The following is a 16,294-nucleotide window of genomic DNA, read 5'->3' as shown; positions in this document are numbered from 1 at the left end:
AAGCATCTCAGATTTCTACATCTTAGTTCCTCATCAGGAAAATGATGGAGCTAAACTACGTGATTTCTATGGTCTCTTCCAGTTCCAAAATGTTTTAAGTTTAGTGAAAGGCTCAGGATTTCCACTCCTGATTAGTATGCAGAAAGTTGCAAGACACCATCACTCTCATCCTATAAACCCTGATAAGTTGAATAAGCTACAAAATTGTAGTTTTTTTGTTTTGTTTTTAAACATCAGGGGACTTCCCTGGTGGCGCAGTGGTTAAGAATCCACCTGCCAATGCAGGGGACACGGGTTCGAGCCCTGGTCGGGAAAGATCCCCCATGACGCGGGGAACTAAGCCTGTGTGCCAAACTACTAAGCCTGCGCTCTCGAGTCCTTGAGCTACAACTACTGAGCCCGCGAGCCACAACTACTGAGCCCGCGAGCCACAACTACTGGAGCCCGTGCACCTAGAGCCCATGCTCCGCAACAAGAGGAGCCACCACAATGACAAGCCCCCGCTCACCGCAATTAGAGAAAGCCCGTGCACAGCAACAAAGACCCAATGCAGCCAAAAATAAACAAATAAATTTTTAAAAAACACCAGAAAGGATGCAAAGAACTCTAAATAAATTAAGTTCCAGAAAATGTCGAGCTCTTCATAAGACAAGAGACCATGGCTATTCTCATTCCTGGCAAAGTGGCAAGAAAACAAGAAATTTTCCACTAACAGGATTAAGAAGAAACCAACCAAATTTATAAACAAATTTTACTAGCTGAATGTGGATTCAGGTAACAGATTAGAATTCAGAGGAAGCCCAGTTACAAGCCCCACCTGCCAATTCTTCCCCACGGGTCCTCACTAAGGGCACAAGTCTGAAGTCAAGGCCGGAAAGCTGAGAGAAAATCTCATGAAGCATATAGGTCTCCACTGTGTACAAGACAGATGCCCTCTTTTTTTTTTTTTTTTTTTTTTTGCGGTACGCGGGCCTCTCACTGTTGTGGCCTCTCCCGTTGCGGAGCACAGGCTCCGGACGCGCAGGCTCAGCGGCCATGGCTCACGGGCCCAGCCACTCTGTGGCATCTGGAATCTTCCCGGACCGGGGCACGAGCCCGTGTCCCCTGCATCGGCAGGCGGACTCTCAACCACTGCACCACCAGGGAAGCCCCAGATGCCCTCTTAAGGTGAAGGCCAAGACAGGAATATGAGATAAACCCCTCCAAGTCACTCTGAATGTAAGGCAGACATTCTTCATTAGAAAATGGGCAAAAACATGAGTTAAATAAAGAAAACCTGAGGTGGTACTGAGAAGCAAAGAAAATGTCCAAGCAATCTAAAGAGTTGACAGCTAGGCTGAAAAGTAGAGAGCCCCAAGGTTCAGAAAGCTGACAGGGCAGAAGTATGTGATGAGAAAATGGACAAAAACTTTCCAAAACTGATAAAAGACATCAACTCACAAACCTGGAAGCTCAATGAACAGCAAGCAGGATAAATACAAAGAAACCCATACTTAGGCACATCATCAACTGTTGAAAACTGGGGAGTGGGAAGGGCGGAAGAGCAACTCTTAAAAGCAACTATGGAAAAGAGAAAAAGTATATACTAGGGAAAAACAATAGAAACAATGGCTGATTTATCATTAGAAACAATGAAAGCCAGAAGACAACAGAACACCACCTTTCAAGTTCCAAAAGAAACTATCAACCCAGAATTCTACATCTAGGAAAACATACTTCAAAAATGATGAAATAAAAACATTTCAAAGAGACAAAAGGGAAAAGAACTTGTCTCCAACAGACTTTCACTACAAGAAATGCTAAAAGAAGTTGGTTACGGTGAAGGAAAATGACACCAAATGGAACCCCAGATCTGCAGAAAGGAACAAAATCCCCAGAAAGGGTAAATAATTGGAAAATACAAAAAGCCTTTAAAACAAAACAAAACACATGTTTAAATGTCTTTAAGAGACTATTGATTGTTTAGAGCAAAAATAATAATGTACTGTAGTGGTTATAGCACATGTAGAAGTAAAACATAAGAGCACAATGTGCTAGAAGGGGGTAAACTGAATCATGCAGTCGTAAGGTTTGCAGTGTTAGTGAAGTAGTTTATATTATTCAAAACAGACTGCGATAAATAATGAAAGGCTCATGGGTCATCTTTAAACACCTTGTCCCTTTTTGGCCATTATGTATAGTTACTAACATGCCCATCAATGGGGAGTAAAGGGAAGGAAAAAGAAAACTAAGTAAATCAACAATTATCAGTAATGATTTATTTTGCCAAGCAGTTGTGTACTTTTACATCAATAATAACACAAACTAATACATTAACATTTAAATACCACAGATTCGGGACTTCCCTGGCGGTTGGGCAGGGGGCATGGGTTCAATCCCTGGCCTGGGAACTAAGATCCCACATGCCACACGCATGGTCATAAATACATTCACACATACGTACATACATACATATATACATACCACAAATTCACTGACACTTCCAAAGAAGACAGAAATTAACCATGTTACTCAAGATAAATACACATTTTATTATTTTTTCCCAAATATTTTAATTGAAATAATTTTGAGGGGCTCTACTTTCTACTTTAAAAGTATATAGTTTTTAAGAATTTAAGGACTTCCCTGGCAGTCCAGTGGTTAAGACTCTGTGCTCCCAACGCAGGGGGAACCGGTTCGATCCCTGGTCTGGGACTAAGATTCTGCATGCCATGTGGTACGGCCAAAAATTAAAAAAAAAAAAAAAGAATTAAAAAAACTACATTATGGGGCTTCCCTGGTGGCGTAGTGGTTGAGAGTCCGCCTGCTGATACAGGGGACACGGGTTCGTGCCCCGGTCCAGGAAGATCTCACATACCACGGAGCAGCTGGGCCCGTGAGCCATGGCTGCTGAGCCTGCGCGTCCGGAGCCTGTGCTCCGCAACGGGAGAGGCCACAACAGTGAGAGGCCCGCGTACCGCAAAAACAAAATAAATAAAAAAATATAAAAAAGTAAAAAACTGCATTATGGAGTACAGCTCAAAAGTTCTAAGTTGACGATATAAATAACATTATCTGGCACATATTTATCCTACATTATCAGCTTTTAGAAAAGCAATTAATGAAAAACATTTGTATTATAAAGGAAGTCACAGCACTGAACATGAGAATAGAATTTTAATAGTTGAATTTTAAAAGAACTGAATAAACAATAGCAAGCTTAAGAACGTAGTATGTGTGAAGCATACTACTCTTACACTAAATCCTCCTAAAAACACTGCAAAATGGGTCCTAAGATCTTTAGAGAATTTAAATAATGCATTAAAAATCACATATCAGTGAGAGCCAGAATTTGAACCTCAGGTTTCAAATCAAAGCCCATGACTGTCTCTCAAATAATAATGTAATTTACTGACAAGTACACTACACATTCCCCCCCAACCCTTTAATAGTACAGTATATTTCTTATAGACAGAACATTCTTCTGCATAACCAAAATATAATCATCAAAGTCAGGAAATTAACACTGGCATAGTACTACTATCTAGTACTCAGATCCCATTTAAGTTTTTACAATTGTACCAATAATGTACTTGAGAGCGAAATAAACCCAGTTCAGAATCACATGTTACAATGACTACAACACAATCTTTAATGTACTTTTTCCCTATAGAAGTTTAAGGGAGTCAAACAAACATTTTATACCGTGCACAAAAATTTACTGAGCACTTGGCACGTGTCAGGCACTGTTTCCTGGTACAGTGGAGAATAAGACAGTTAAGGTTCTTCTGCTTCCAAAGACTTTACATTCTAATGAGGAAAGATTAACAAGTAAACATAACTTCAGATTTGGCCAAGTGCTATGACTGGGTGACTTGGAAATGGCCATCTAAGGAACTGAAGCCTGAATAGTAAGACAGAACCAGTGTTGCTAAGAGATGGGAAAAGAGTGTTCCAAACAGAGGAAAAAGCAAATACAACCTAGAGCAGGACATAACTTGGTATTCTGGAGGAAAAGAAAAGATGCGACAGCGTCCTGAGCAAAGGGAGCAGGGACTGATGGCAAACACATGAGGCAGGATTCTGAATTTTATAACTAAGAAAGCTACTGAAGGATTTTAAGCAGACAACTGGCATGGTTTCATCTTTTTTTTTTTTTTTCCGGTACGTGGGCCTCTCACTGTTGTGGCCTCTCCCGTTGTGGAGCACAGGCTCCGGACGCACAGGCTCAGCGGCCATGGCTCATGGGCCCAGCCACTCCACGGCATGTGGGATCTTCCCGCACCAGGGCACAAACCCGTGTCCCTTGCATCGGCAGGCGGACTCTCAACCACTGCGCGACCAGGGAAGCCCTGTTTCATCTCCATTTTTTTTTTTTTTTCCTCTCCATTTTTAAAAGATGATTCTGGCTACCAGGAGGAGAATGCACTGAAGAAGATGGTCAAATGAAAGCAGAGGCCAGTTAAAAGCTATTTCAGTAGGCCACATGAAATGATGGCAACTGAGATTAGGCTGGTAGAAATGAAGATGTAAAACAGGAGAAATCAAAATCATATTTTGGAGACCAAGAAAACGTGATGATGGATTAGATATGGTGGATAAAGGGAAAAATAGGTTTTAAGGATAACTCCTAGGTGACAATTACTGAGATGGAACACTTGGAGAACAATATGGGAGAAAGAGGTCTATTTTGGACATATTAAGTCTATTTAGGTGACAAGTCTAAACCAGAAACAAACACTTGAGAATTATTCACATATAGATACTATTTAAAAAACTAAATTGAATGAGACCTCCTATGGATAGAATCAAGAGAAGGGGGGAAAAAAGTCCAGGACTAACCTCTGGGATATGCCAATACTTAGAGGCAGGAGAGGAGAGAGAAGCCTGTAAAAAAAAAAAAAAAAAGTATGACAAAGTGTGAGGTAGGAGGAATACAGGAATATGTGTCCCATAAACTAAGAGAAGCAGGAGAATAGGCAGAAAACTGTGGTCAATAATACTGAATGCTGCTGCAAGATCCTTTAAGATAGAATTGGTAAATGGATATCACTGGTAACCTTGACTAGAGTACTTTCAGTGGTGAGATGGTGATAGAAACCAGTCTGGAGTTGAAGAGCAAATGAAAGTGGAGAGAGCACACAAAGACAGTTCTTGAAAATCTGCTTGAAAGAGGATCAGAGAAATGAGGCAGTAACTAGAGGAGAAGAATGTGGAATCAGGAGAGGGTTTATAACAGATTTCTATTCTATATCTGCACTGTCCAATACAGAGTCAATAGCTACACATGGCTACCAAGCAACTGAAATGTAGCTAGTATGACTGAGGAACTGAATTTTTTAAAATTAATTTTTGTTTAATTAGCCACATGTGGCTAGTGGCTATATTGGACAGCATAGCTCTAGAGCACATCTGTATACCAATAAAGATGGCCCAATAGAAAGGGCAAAATTCAAGATGCAGGCAAGAAATGAGTCCTTAAGAAGTCAAGAGAAGGAATCTAGAGCACAAGTGGAGGAATGTACAAGGGATATAACATGAATGAAGCAAGGCAGGAAGCCATGTAATCGGTGGGAACCAACAAGACTTAAAATCAGAATATCCCTTAAGTTTGGTTGGAATCTTAAACATAAGACTAAATACAGAAGGCTATAAAAAGCTAATCACAAGGGGAAGGGAAGGTAATTCAAATTTACTATCTATTAAGTGACAGGCACTTTCTAAAACCAACTACTTCTGTTACTCAGAACCAACACCTTGTAAGTCACATTTTACAAATATGAACACTTTTGCTCCGAGAGGTAAATCAAGTTCACTGAAATCACACATATAGTAAATGTCAAGATCTGGACGCAGGCCACTCTGACTTACTCTAGGGTTAGAATCTTACCACTGCATAAGGTGGGAGGTTAAGAACCACTCAATGTTTCTATGCCTGGAAATAACATAACAAATGGCAGATCAATCTGGGAGCTTATCAACAAGTGGAAAAAAGCCTGGAGGTACTAGGCCAGAGGCAAAACTGTCCCCTCAATGCTATCTGCAAGATAATTAAGGAATATTTACTTAACAGGTTATTTTTAATATTTTTAAATCCAAGTGAAAATATCTTTACTGAGACAAATGGGAAAATGCATGTTCTTGCAACTTTGAGTGTCTACATTACTGAACACAGGAGTATCAATCAGATAATTGGCATTGTTTTATAATAACTACTAAAATAATATCTGGGCATATTAGAAAAGCAGGTAGTTAGAAACCTACCATCTCTCCAATTTGTAAATGAAGAGGGAAATTATTAAATTAAGCCTAATCAGTTATTTTTTTAGGGGTGATAAAAATATTTTATATTTTAATGTTATATGAACTCTCAACTCGACACATTTGTCAAAACTTATCAAACTGTACATCTTAGGATCACGCTCACCATGCCATAAATTCATACGTATCAGTTTTAAAATAAATTGCATATTTTTCATAAGTTATCAATTGCTTTTATAACATAGCTATTTAATAAGTACCTAATACTTTTCTCAAGAATCAAGGAGAAAGATTAAATTTTTTTCCTTCAAAAAATCTGTTAGAAGAAAATTATACGTTAAAAGCCTAATCAGTTATTAAATTACAGCTTAGACTATTTTAAATTTAGTGTGGGCAAAGATCATCTAAATCTGTGCTGTCCAATATGGTAGCCACTAACTTCATGCAGCTATTTAAGTATAAATTAATTAAAATTACATATAATTAAATATTCAGTTCCTCAGGTGCACTAGCCACCTGTCAAATGCTCAACAGTCACATGTGGCTAGTGGTTATCTCATTGGACAGCACAGAATAAAACATTTCTATCATCACAGAAAGTTCTACTGGACAGTGATTAGATCCTCAATCTTCCTTTTGACTTTTTTTTTCAGGAGGGCCAATGGAAAGAGCAACTCAGAAGACCTGAGTTTTCCAAATCAGTCACTAACCAGCTGAGCAACTTATGTATGGTTACTTAGCAATGCTTCCAGAAATGAATGTGCATTTGAATCACCTAAGAATCTAGTTAAACTGCAGGTTCTAACACAGTAAGTCTTGAGATGGGGTCGAGATTCTGCACTTCCAACAAATTCCCAGGTGCTGCTAATACTGCTTGTCCAGAAATCACCCTGTGAGCAACAAGGTCTTAGATTTCTCTGGGCCTCAGTTTTTTTAGCTGTCAAATGATGTAACTGGGGGAAGATAATACCCATGACCCCTCCATAAAAACTAACATTTTATAGTTTTATAGTTGTATAGAATTAAATGCACACAGATTTCTCATACTCTTGAAGAGTCTCTTCCCTGAAGTAAATGCTAGGATTCTAACAAACAATTTTTGTGATACCATTTTTTCCCCATAAAAAAATATCAAATTTAAATGAATATCAATGGGAAAATGTGATTTGCTACAGACAATCAGTCTCGGTACTACTTTTCAGAAATGGATTTAAAAGGCTGACATGTATATAAGACAAACCTTTCTAAATGCATCACCTCCACATGACAAGCAACTCCCAGGAAAAAAAAGTAACTACAATTACATTACTGTTTTTATGAAGTCTCAGTCAGGGCTCTGAGCAATAAAACCGACCAAAATCCCCATACCCCTAGCAGGCAGTGGAGTAATGTAACAGGCCCACAAAACAGGCTGAAGGAGCTGACAGTGGGAAGCCAACAATGCCAGAAAGAATTTACTTTTGAGGCATCTTCTATTTTAACATGGGCCCTAGAGCATGCAATGCAAACAAGGAACTGGATAGCAGTGGTGAGGGCTCATAGTTTCATAAGGCAATACCTCATAGAAAGGAGATAGGCTAACACACCCAGTTTGTTTATAAATTCTGAATGAAGCATGACAGGTAATTACCTATATTCTCAAAACACACACACTGGAAATACATGTTCAACCTCTAAATGACAGGATGCTTTGAAAATCTATAATACTTTTAAATTTGTATTTTTAGATTTCCTTTAGTGGGAAATACAGTTTAAAGTTTGAATTAAATTTTACTAAAGCTCCCCTATATAAATCATACAACGTTCTTCCAAAATCTCTCCAAAGATCTGATTCTCATTAATACACTTTACTGCCCACAAACCCCTTCAAATAAATCACTGAGAAGATAAATCATATATACAAAGAAAAACTTGGGAGTGGGGAGTTTTTTCTCACTTTTAAAACAAACTGCTATCTCAATCTTCTTTTTTCCCTCAATCTTACTTTAAGCCAACCTGCTAAACAATGGCTTTCTACAATGGTCAAAATTATTTTATTACCAAATTTCAATGTAAGTCCTAAATTTGGAGCTGTACATTCAGCTTATCTTAGAAAAAGACTGATGAAAAAATAGTGCCTATAACAATACCTATTCTAAGTTGTCTTTATTAAAACAGCAAATTCACGTAGATCAGGAGAAAGCACTAAATATAATTCCATCAGAGTGAAATGTTCATATTAAGAGCTTTATCTGATTAAACACTGCTGTGCTTTTACAACACTTATTTAAACTACAGTAATTTCTAGATATTATAAAGATAACTTTTACATTACCAATGAAAACAAAAGGTTAATTTCTATCCACACCATAAAAGTACTATCTGTCCTTTGTAAATAATCCATAAGAAATCTCTCTCAATAATAACCAACGAACTGCTAGTATCAAGTATTTAATTGCAGCAACTGACCAGCAATTAATTTTACCTTTCCTCTCAACAAATATTACAAAATTCCACCTGCAGGATAAATGATATCCTTTTAAAATGCAATTTAAGAAGCCATTACTTTTTTACAGAAACTGTGGCTCCTCTATGAGAGAGACAATTATAATGTGTACAGGAGAATTTTAGCCTATCATTTAAAAAAATACAGTGTGTAAAAACAAGGCCACGTAGCAGTCCGTGGGCAGGATGAGTCATCACCCAACTCAAAACTTGCAGCACTTCTAAGCTTCCTCCTACCCGACCCCATCCCCTTCAGCAATGTACCCTGAGTCAGCAAACCTTCCTATTTTGTCAGTTATGAATTCTCACGATGCTTAAATGAACTTATGCAAAATGCTGCAACACTTTTAGTACTAACATTTGTCATTAGAACATGTGCTTTTTTCCTATTGCAAAATTAACTGATCTTCAATCTTCTCTGGATTCCTTCTTAATCACAGAAAGTAGCAAACACTTTTAATCCTCTTTTGCAAATAAATGAACTGCAAAATATGGTGATATATAATGGTTTTTCTAAATAATTCTCCATTTCCCAGAGTTTTTTTCTGAACAGTAATACTTAGGTGATTAAAACGTACCCTGCTCAAATCTGGCATATTTCCTAGAAGACTGCAATTACTGAATTTAGGACACCAATAAGCAATTTTACCAAGTTTCACAAGGCAATTCTTATTAAGTGATGTAACACATATATGGAAAAGAACTCCACGCTCCTTGGCACATGTAAACATGTTTGAACAACGACCCGTTTAAGAAGTGTAAAGTCTCTGCCACCCAATTAGAAATTATATTTCAAACATAAATATCTGACATTGCTAAGAAGAAACTCTAGAGGCAGTTCCCTTTCAGGGCCCAGTCCTGTTTGGTCCCTTCATTCTTCTAGCTCAGAATACTCATTCTTCTAGTCAGACCATCTCAGTTTCCCAACGTTAGAGAGAATGTGTCCAATCAGAACTTTAAATGACACGGCTAGGGCTTCCCTGGTGGCGCAGTGGTTGAGAGTCCGCCTGCCGATGCAGGGGACACGGGTTCGTGCCCCGGTCCGGGAAGATCCCACATGCCGCGGAGCGGCTAGGCCCGTGAGCCATGGCCACTGAGCCTGCGCATCCGGAGCCTGTGCCCCGCAACGGAAGAGGCCACAACAGTGAGAGGCCCGCGTACCGAAAAAGGAAAAAAAAAAAAAAAAAATGACACGCCTAGACAAATCAAACAATCAGAAAACTACTCTGAAGCTGTTTTCGCTCCATTTTGTCCCCTGTTAATTTTTGTTTCCCTTGACAAACCATCTTGTACCTGTAAAAAAGTTAACACTCAGACTGACTTTGGGGAGCATTTTTAGCATTGAAGGAAAGAACATGAATTTTGCTGCAAATGCTGTAGGCTTCTAATTCCACCTCACCAGTTTCCCTTTACTGGACCTTTTCCAATGAGCGAGCAAAGGAAAAAATAAAACAGTAAAGGAATCAAAAATATCCTGCTCCGGGGCGCTCCCACATAACACCTGAACCAGTCTTACTGAGCCAAGGAACAAAAGGCGGCCAAAACGCCCTTAGTTTTCAACGCACCTCACCAAGTCAGGGAAAAATGCACAGCGGAGCGAGGAGGCCCCTTTTCAGTGAACTGACAAAACAAGTTTTCATTTGGGGACCTTCATGGACCACCACCGCTCCACGTCCCGAACGCAGCTCAGGCAAGGGTGTAGTAGAGGAGGAGGAAATTAGGAATTCCGATTCAGACGACTTTTTCTGTACCTCCTTTACGGCCACACTCAACTCAGGCAGAGGACTTCAGGGCTCTGAGCCGAGCCGGGTGAGCGGCGCGCTACGCAATTTACCGAGTGCACTGGAGACTTTGCCCGGCCGGAGTCAGCTGAGGCCGAGTCACCCGAGTGGGATGGGGGAGGAGACGCGGGAGCATTTCGAAAGGCAGCATGCCAGGAAGGCGAGACTCCGCGCCACCTCACGCTCCCGGGGCGGGCCGCCCTTCCCGGCCGCCGCCCCGGGCCCGCCGGCGGGGCCGGGCCAGGCTTCGAACCCGCTGACCTGGGCGCGGGCGGCGGTGCGGTAGCCGGAAAGCGGGGCCCCGGGGCGGGCAGTCGCGGCCGGGCCCGGAACCGCGGCCGGCGAGGGGCGTGCCGGGTGGGAGGGGCGCGCCGGTCGCACTGCCGGCCCCACGCGGGGACCCCGGCCCGCCGCCCGCCGGCCCGCGCGGGGCCGCGCCGGCCAGGCCCGAGTTAGCGAGCCGGCGGGCGGGCCGGGGGCGGGCGGGAGACGGAACAAAAGCGCCTTTGTTGAGCGGCTGCAGCCGGAGGGTCACACACAATGGAGGGAGCCGGCTCCGCCGCCGCCGCCGGGCCCGCCGCGGCGCCCTCCCGAGCAGCCCCGCCGGCGCGCCCTGCACACGTACACACACATACTCACGGGACTTCTCCGACTCATCGAGGGAGTGCGGGGCCCACGGACAGTCCCCTGTGTCGGCTCAGGTCTCCGGCTGTGCTGGCGGCAGCGGCGTCTCCGAGGCTCTCGCTTTGCCGCAGTCGCCGCCATGTAACCCCGACCCGCGAGAGAGGGCGAGGAAGAGGGGGCGGGGTTTCCAGGAGCCACGCCCTCTCACGTCACAGGCTCATTCCACGGGTGCCCCCGCCCCCGCCCCTGCCCCAGACCAGCCCCGCGCGCCGGCCGGCGCCGGAATTTCCAACGTCGGTGTTTGGGTTCCGCGTGGTGCAGGGGCTGCAGTAGAGGCACGCGGGCTCGTCAGGCGTCTCGCGTGGGGTGGGGTGGGGTGGGGTGGGCTGGACTGGGCCAGGCCGGGGGGCTGGCGCGGAGGTAAACAGACGGGCCCTCTTCGCTCTACGTGCCCCAGCATTAGAGGGCAAAGTGACCAAACTCTTTGCGAGCGTTTACTGCGTACCTACTACGTGCAAGGTACTGGACAACCTAGAGGAATAGGCCATTGTCCCCGTCTCCGGGGAACTGGGAGGCTGGACCCGAAGATATATGGGCTAGAAAGCAGCAGCCATCGAACAAGGCAAACCGTTAAAGTTCAGGTGCTAAGGAAGGCTTCTAAATGAGGTTGCCACTGGTGACCTTTCAGCTAAATGAGGAGCCCATGAAACCAGAGGAGGTGAGGGGATGGCTGTTCCTTCGGAGGGAACAGAATGAGCAAAGACAGGGAAGAGGAGAGCACCTGGCTTGTTGCAGGAACTGGAACTAGGCCAGTTTGAGGGAAGTGTAGAATTTGAGCAGGAATGTACTGTGAGATAAGTGGGAAACGTAGATTGGTGCCTTCTTGGGCTCACTTGGACGAAAAGCAAGCTTATTTTATCCATCATGGCTTACTGAATCCGAGAAGCCATCTAGTGTTTATGTGAATTGTATGTAGGTATTTATAAAATTAGAGACGCAGGTCAGCATATTTTTTCAATGACTTATTCACCATTCCTGATGAGAACCAAACGTTTGGCAGCCCTTTATCCATTATTATGCGCATCCTGAAGCTTCAAGCACGAGGCAAAGACCACTTCAAAGGTAACATAGTGGCTTGAAATTAAGTGGTTGGGATGGAGTTTGAATGTTTTATATTTTTTATATTTAAAACAATACCATCTGAATACCAGGTGTGGAGGGCACAGTGAGTAGACAAAACCAAGAGAAAGGGGAAGGTTGTCCTAACCACAGGATTTCTTATTTCTGGATGCAGCCTTTCTGCAACAAGAGCTCCTTCCCTGTGACCATTGTACATCCCTGCAGCCCCTGCTCTAGGCTCCCCTGAGATTCCTAAGACATCTTTTCCTCCCCCATCCATCAATGTTTGATCACTAGGAGGAGGGGGTAGAGGATAAGTACTGTGCCTTCGCTCAAGGAGGTTATAATGTGTCAGCTCTTAACTTCCGTCAAAGACCACCAAAATAACCTGTTGATCAAGCAAAGACAAATGTATTCCTTACAGGAGGTAAGAGAAACCACTGTGTTGACAGAGTCTTAGTAGCATCTCAAAGAGGGAGGTCAAGAGTGGGATGGTTTCAGAGGGTCAGGATTAATTTAAGACAGGTCTTTCAATGAAAGCATGATTGAGATGGGACTAAATTTGTTATATAATCTTTTAGGATTAGTAGACACAAGGAGGGAGAGAGTTTTGAAGCAAACCTAGAAAAGTCAACAATGGTTTGATAAACGCAAGAGTAATTTTGTTGAGAAGGGGCTGTTTACCCTGATGAAGGCTAGGTCGGTTGTAGTCTGTTGTTCAGTCAAATGGACTTTGAGGAAGTTCTTGAAACTGCAATAAAGTTACTTGCAACTTCATTTTTTCAGACAAGAATTTCTTGGGATTGAAGTCATGTTTATGCAGATGTTAGGGTTGTAAAGTCATGTTGAGGTAGTCGGTTTTAGTTCTTAATCCTATTGTGCGGCTGTAAGTAGTCTTAAGTTCTCAGTTTTTCAAACTGCCATACACAGTGAAATCATTTTGGTGGATTATGATCTGCATTTTTTTCTTAATGACATAGAGAAAATAAAACCAAACTAGAGACCATAGTCTATAACAAAGGGTAAACACTTCTGTGAAACTTTTGTTTTGGTTATGTATCATATTCCAACAAATCTAAAATGTAATCAATTATGACAGACCGTTATTTTATGTACTATGAAGAAAGCGAAAACTATCAAAATAATGATACCCTATTGCTACATCCTGATCTCAGAGATATTAAAATGGAGGAAGTACTTCTTAAAATTGTTGAACTATAAGGTATCTATAAATGTGCCAGTTGGATTACAGTGGCACTGTTTATTGCTCATTATTGCTATGAGCTATGTTATTGTTAAAAAGAGTTTGAAAGCCACTGTTGTAGTGGAAGAATGCAGGAAAGGAACAGGTAAAGTACACCATAAGGCAGCTTGAGATTAGTGTGTCCCGAACAGAGATGCAAATTACCTGCTCTTGTTGGAAGGAACAATTCATAAAGGACTGGGAACATCAGGAAAGTTCCAACAAGAAGACAGAGCATTTGAGCTGGGCTTGATTCCATCAGGAAGTATGAGGAAAAAAGAAATTTCAGGATGAGAGGGCAGAGTGTACAAAGTCATGAATGTGCTGGGCACACTTTGGTAAAAAGTCTTACAGGCCTGGGGGAATGAAGGCAAGTTAGCACCAGTTGAGAAGGCCCTATTTGGATGCCAGAACTTTTGGATTTATGCTAAAGGCAGAAGGAGAGGAATTTAGATGATTCACCTAGTATTTTAGAGTGATAATTCTGCTATGAATGGGAAGGGTAGATTAGATGAGCAAGAGGTTGGCAACAGGAAGAGGGCAGGAGGATCCATTGTTGTTTTCTGCTCTGTATCCAGTCTGCTTTAAACTGGTAACAATACTCTAATGTCCTTTAAGGAGCCCTTTCCTGTATAAGTCAGAATTCTTTTTGTTACAGTGGCAGAAAACCCAATCCAAACTCTGGTTTAAGCATGAGAGAAAGTGAGAGAATGTGTCTCGATTGGGCACAGAAAGGGGATGACAATACAAGTGATATTCTTGGAGCCAGATCAACTGGACTCCATGAGGGGAAAGTCTTGAATTACCCAGTTGCTCCCATTTTGCCTATTTGAGTTTAAATTCCCTCATTAGACTACTTATTTTATCTTTTTCCATTCTGATGACCATCTTCCCATGAAAATAAACTGTCAATATCTTGATTTTCAAGATGAAGGGAAAAGCGGATTTTAGAAATAAGACCACTAAGCTTGATGCCAATTCCTGGAAATTTTCTAATGTAAATCATTGAACACGATATGTTAGGGAAAATGTAACAGTTAATAGGAGTCATCATGGCTTCTTGTCAAATAAATCATGACAAAGAAATACCACTTCCTTTCTTGATAGGATTATTACATTACTAAACAAAGATGTTGGTCATTTCAAAAAGTCAAGACACTTTTGTGGATAAGATTGAGAAATATGGGTTTAGATAATTGCAGAGAATTGATTCAAAGAGTGCTAATTACTGGAGTGACATTAATCTTGAGGCCTCAAATTCTCAAGAAGAGCAGTGCAGATTTGTCCTCCTTTGTCCAGACCTGAGCAATATTTTTATCAATGTTTTGAGTTAAGATATCAAATTTGAGGAAGATATAGAACTCAGATCAGAATATGATGACAGAATAGTTATTCAAAATCATGATTTTTCTTTTAAAGAAGATGACATTTGGCTGCAATAAATATAAAGTGTAGTATCTTTGTTCAGAAAAATCATTTGAAAGGGGCCAGGATTTGGGGAACAGCTTGACCTGATAATGTAACTATAAGTTACAGATATTCATGCAGTGTGAGCTGTCACCAAACAACTAACAAAATGTAGACTGTGTTAATGCAAAACAGTGTTCAGTTCACGGGGGCACCAGACCTATGCTATTCAGCTCAGGATTTCTGAACTCATGTGTTCAAATATAGATACCACATAAAAAGAGCTACCTTGCATAACAAATCGGAATTCATTAGGAAGAGACATCTAGGAAGAGTGTGGAAACCATTTTTTCTCTGAAGAAAAGATGAGGGAATTGGGTCTGCTTAACCTGCAGAAAAGCAATTTGCTGAAGGGTTGTTATGCAGAGAAGAGAGTAGATTTATTCCATGTTGCACTGGAGTTCAAATCTAAGACCACCAGGAGGGCTATTACAGAGAGAAAGATTTTGAATCAGTGTAAGAAAGGACAGTTTTGGATATTGGAACTGAGCTACAGTGGACAGGACCTCCTGGTGAAGAGCGCTACATCACTGGAAGCATTCAGTCAGAAAACAATGGCCACCTGTCAGGGATGCTATAAAAGAAATTGCTGGGGGGAGGAGGGACCTGCAAAGAGGTGATAACATCCGAGGTCTTCTCTAACTATTGATAGAAGCTTCTATGTGTTGATGTTTATACTCTCAATTTAAAATGATTACATTCCTAGACATGGTTTCTAAAAGAACACATTGTAATTTGATTTGTAAACAAAAGAACTTTCCACTGAAGAAATTGGTTGCCAAGTACAGTTGATTCTTGTTGTTTGTGGTAGTTATGTTCTGTAAAGTCACTTTGAGCACTGAATTAGTAACTGTTGAACCATTGCTTCTAAGGGAAATACAGGATTACTTTCCTGCAAACCTCTGGTCATGTTTTCACCAACCAGTCAATACATAACCTTGTTTTATGTGTGCTTCTTTAAAGACATCTTATTTAATATATGTTGTTGATTCATTAACATTGAACTCTGACCAATAGCACTGTAACTCATGCTGAATGAAGCTTATCTAACACATACTTTCTCCGAAAGGCATATCACAGCTTTCTTACATTTATAGCCAGCACATCAGAACTATGCTTGGGGACCATTTTAAACAGCTAAATCACCAACAAAAAAGCAAAAAATGCAAAAAACATGGTGCTAACTAGACCACAGAAAGGACATTTGTTTATAATGTGAGAGTTGAAACAAGAAGGCAGAGTGTTGCCTCGTTCAACCTCAGTGGGAACATACACAGAGGGCAACAATTTTTTCACCACTCTGCATGTCAGAAATGCTGTGAGTATTGATTTAGGG

At 41.5% G+C, this 16,294-nt stretch overlaps 1 protein-coding gene across 3 annotated transcripts in view; it reads right to left on the bottom strand.

Annotated features, from left to right (window-relative positions):
* MAPK6 (mitogen-activated protein kinase 6) overlaps positions 1-11,296 on the bottom strand; it is a 35,855-nt gene extending 24,559 nt beyond the window's left edge. For 2 of the 3 annotated variants that reach the window (XM_082847125.1, XM_082847127.1), the window contains exon 1: positions 11,145-11,296. The gene's annotated coding sequence lies outside the window, so the exon portion shown is untranslated. Of the gene's footprint in view, positions 1-10,289; positions 10,631-11,144 lie in introns of those variants that run through there. The other variant, XM_082847126.1, reaches the window with a different exon arrangement.
* Positions 11,297-16,294: the final 4,998 nt, after the last annotated feature.

This window comes from Leucopleurus acutus (genome assembly GCF_964270905.1).
Source record: "Leucopleurus acutus genome assembly, chromosome: 1".
NCBI classification, from domain to species: Eukaryota; Metazoa; Chordata; class Mammalia; order Artiodactyla; family Delphinidae; genus Leucopleurus; species Leucopleurus acutus.
The sequence above is the reverse complement of the archived record's forward strand: the minus strand, read 5'-3'. Positions and strand labels throughout refer to the sequence as shown.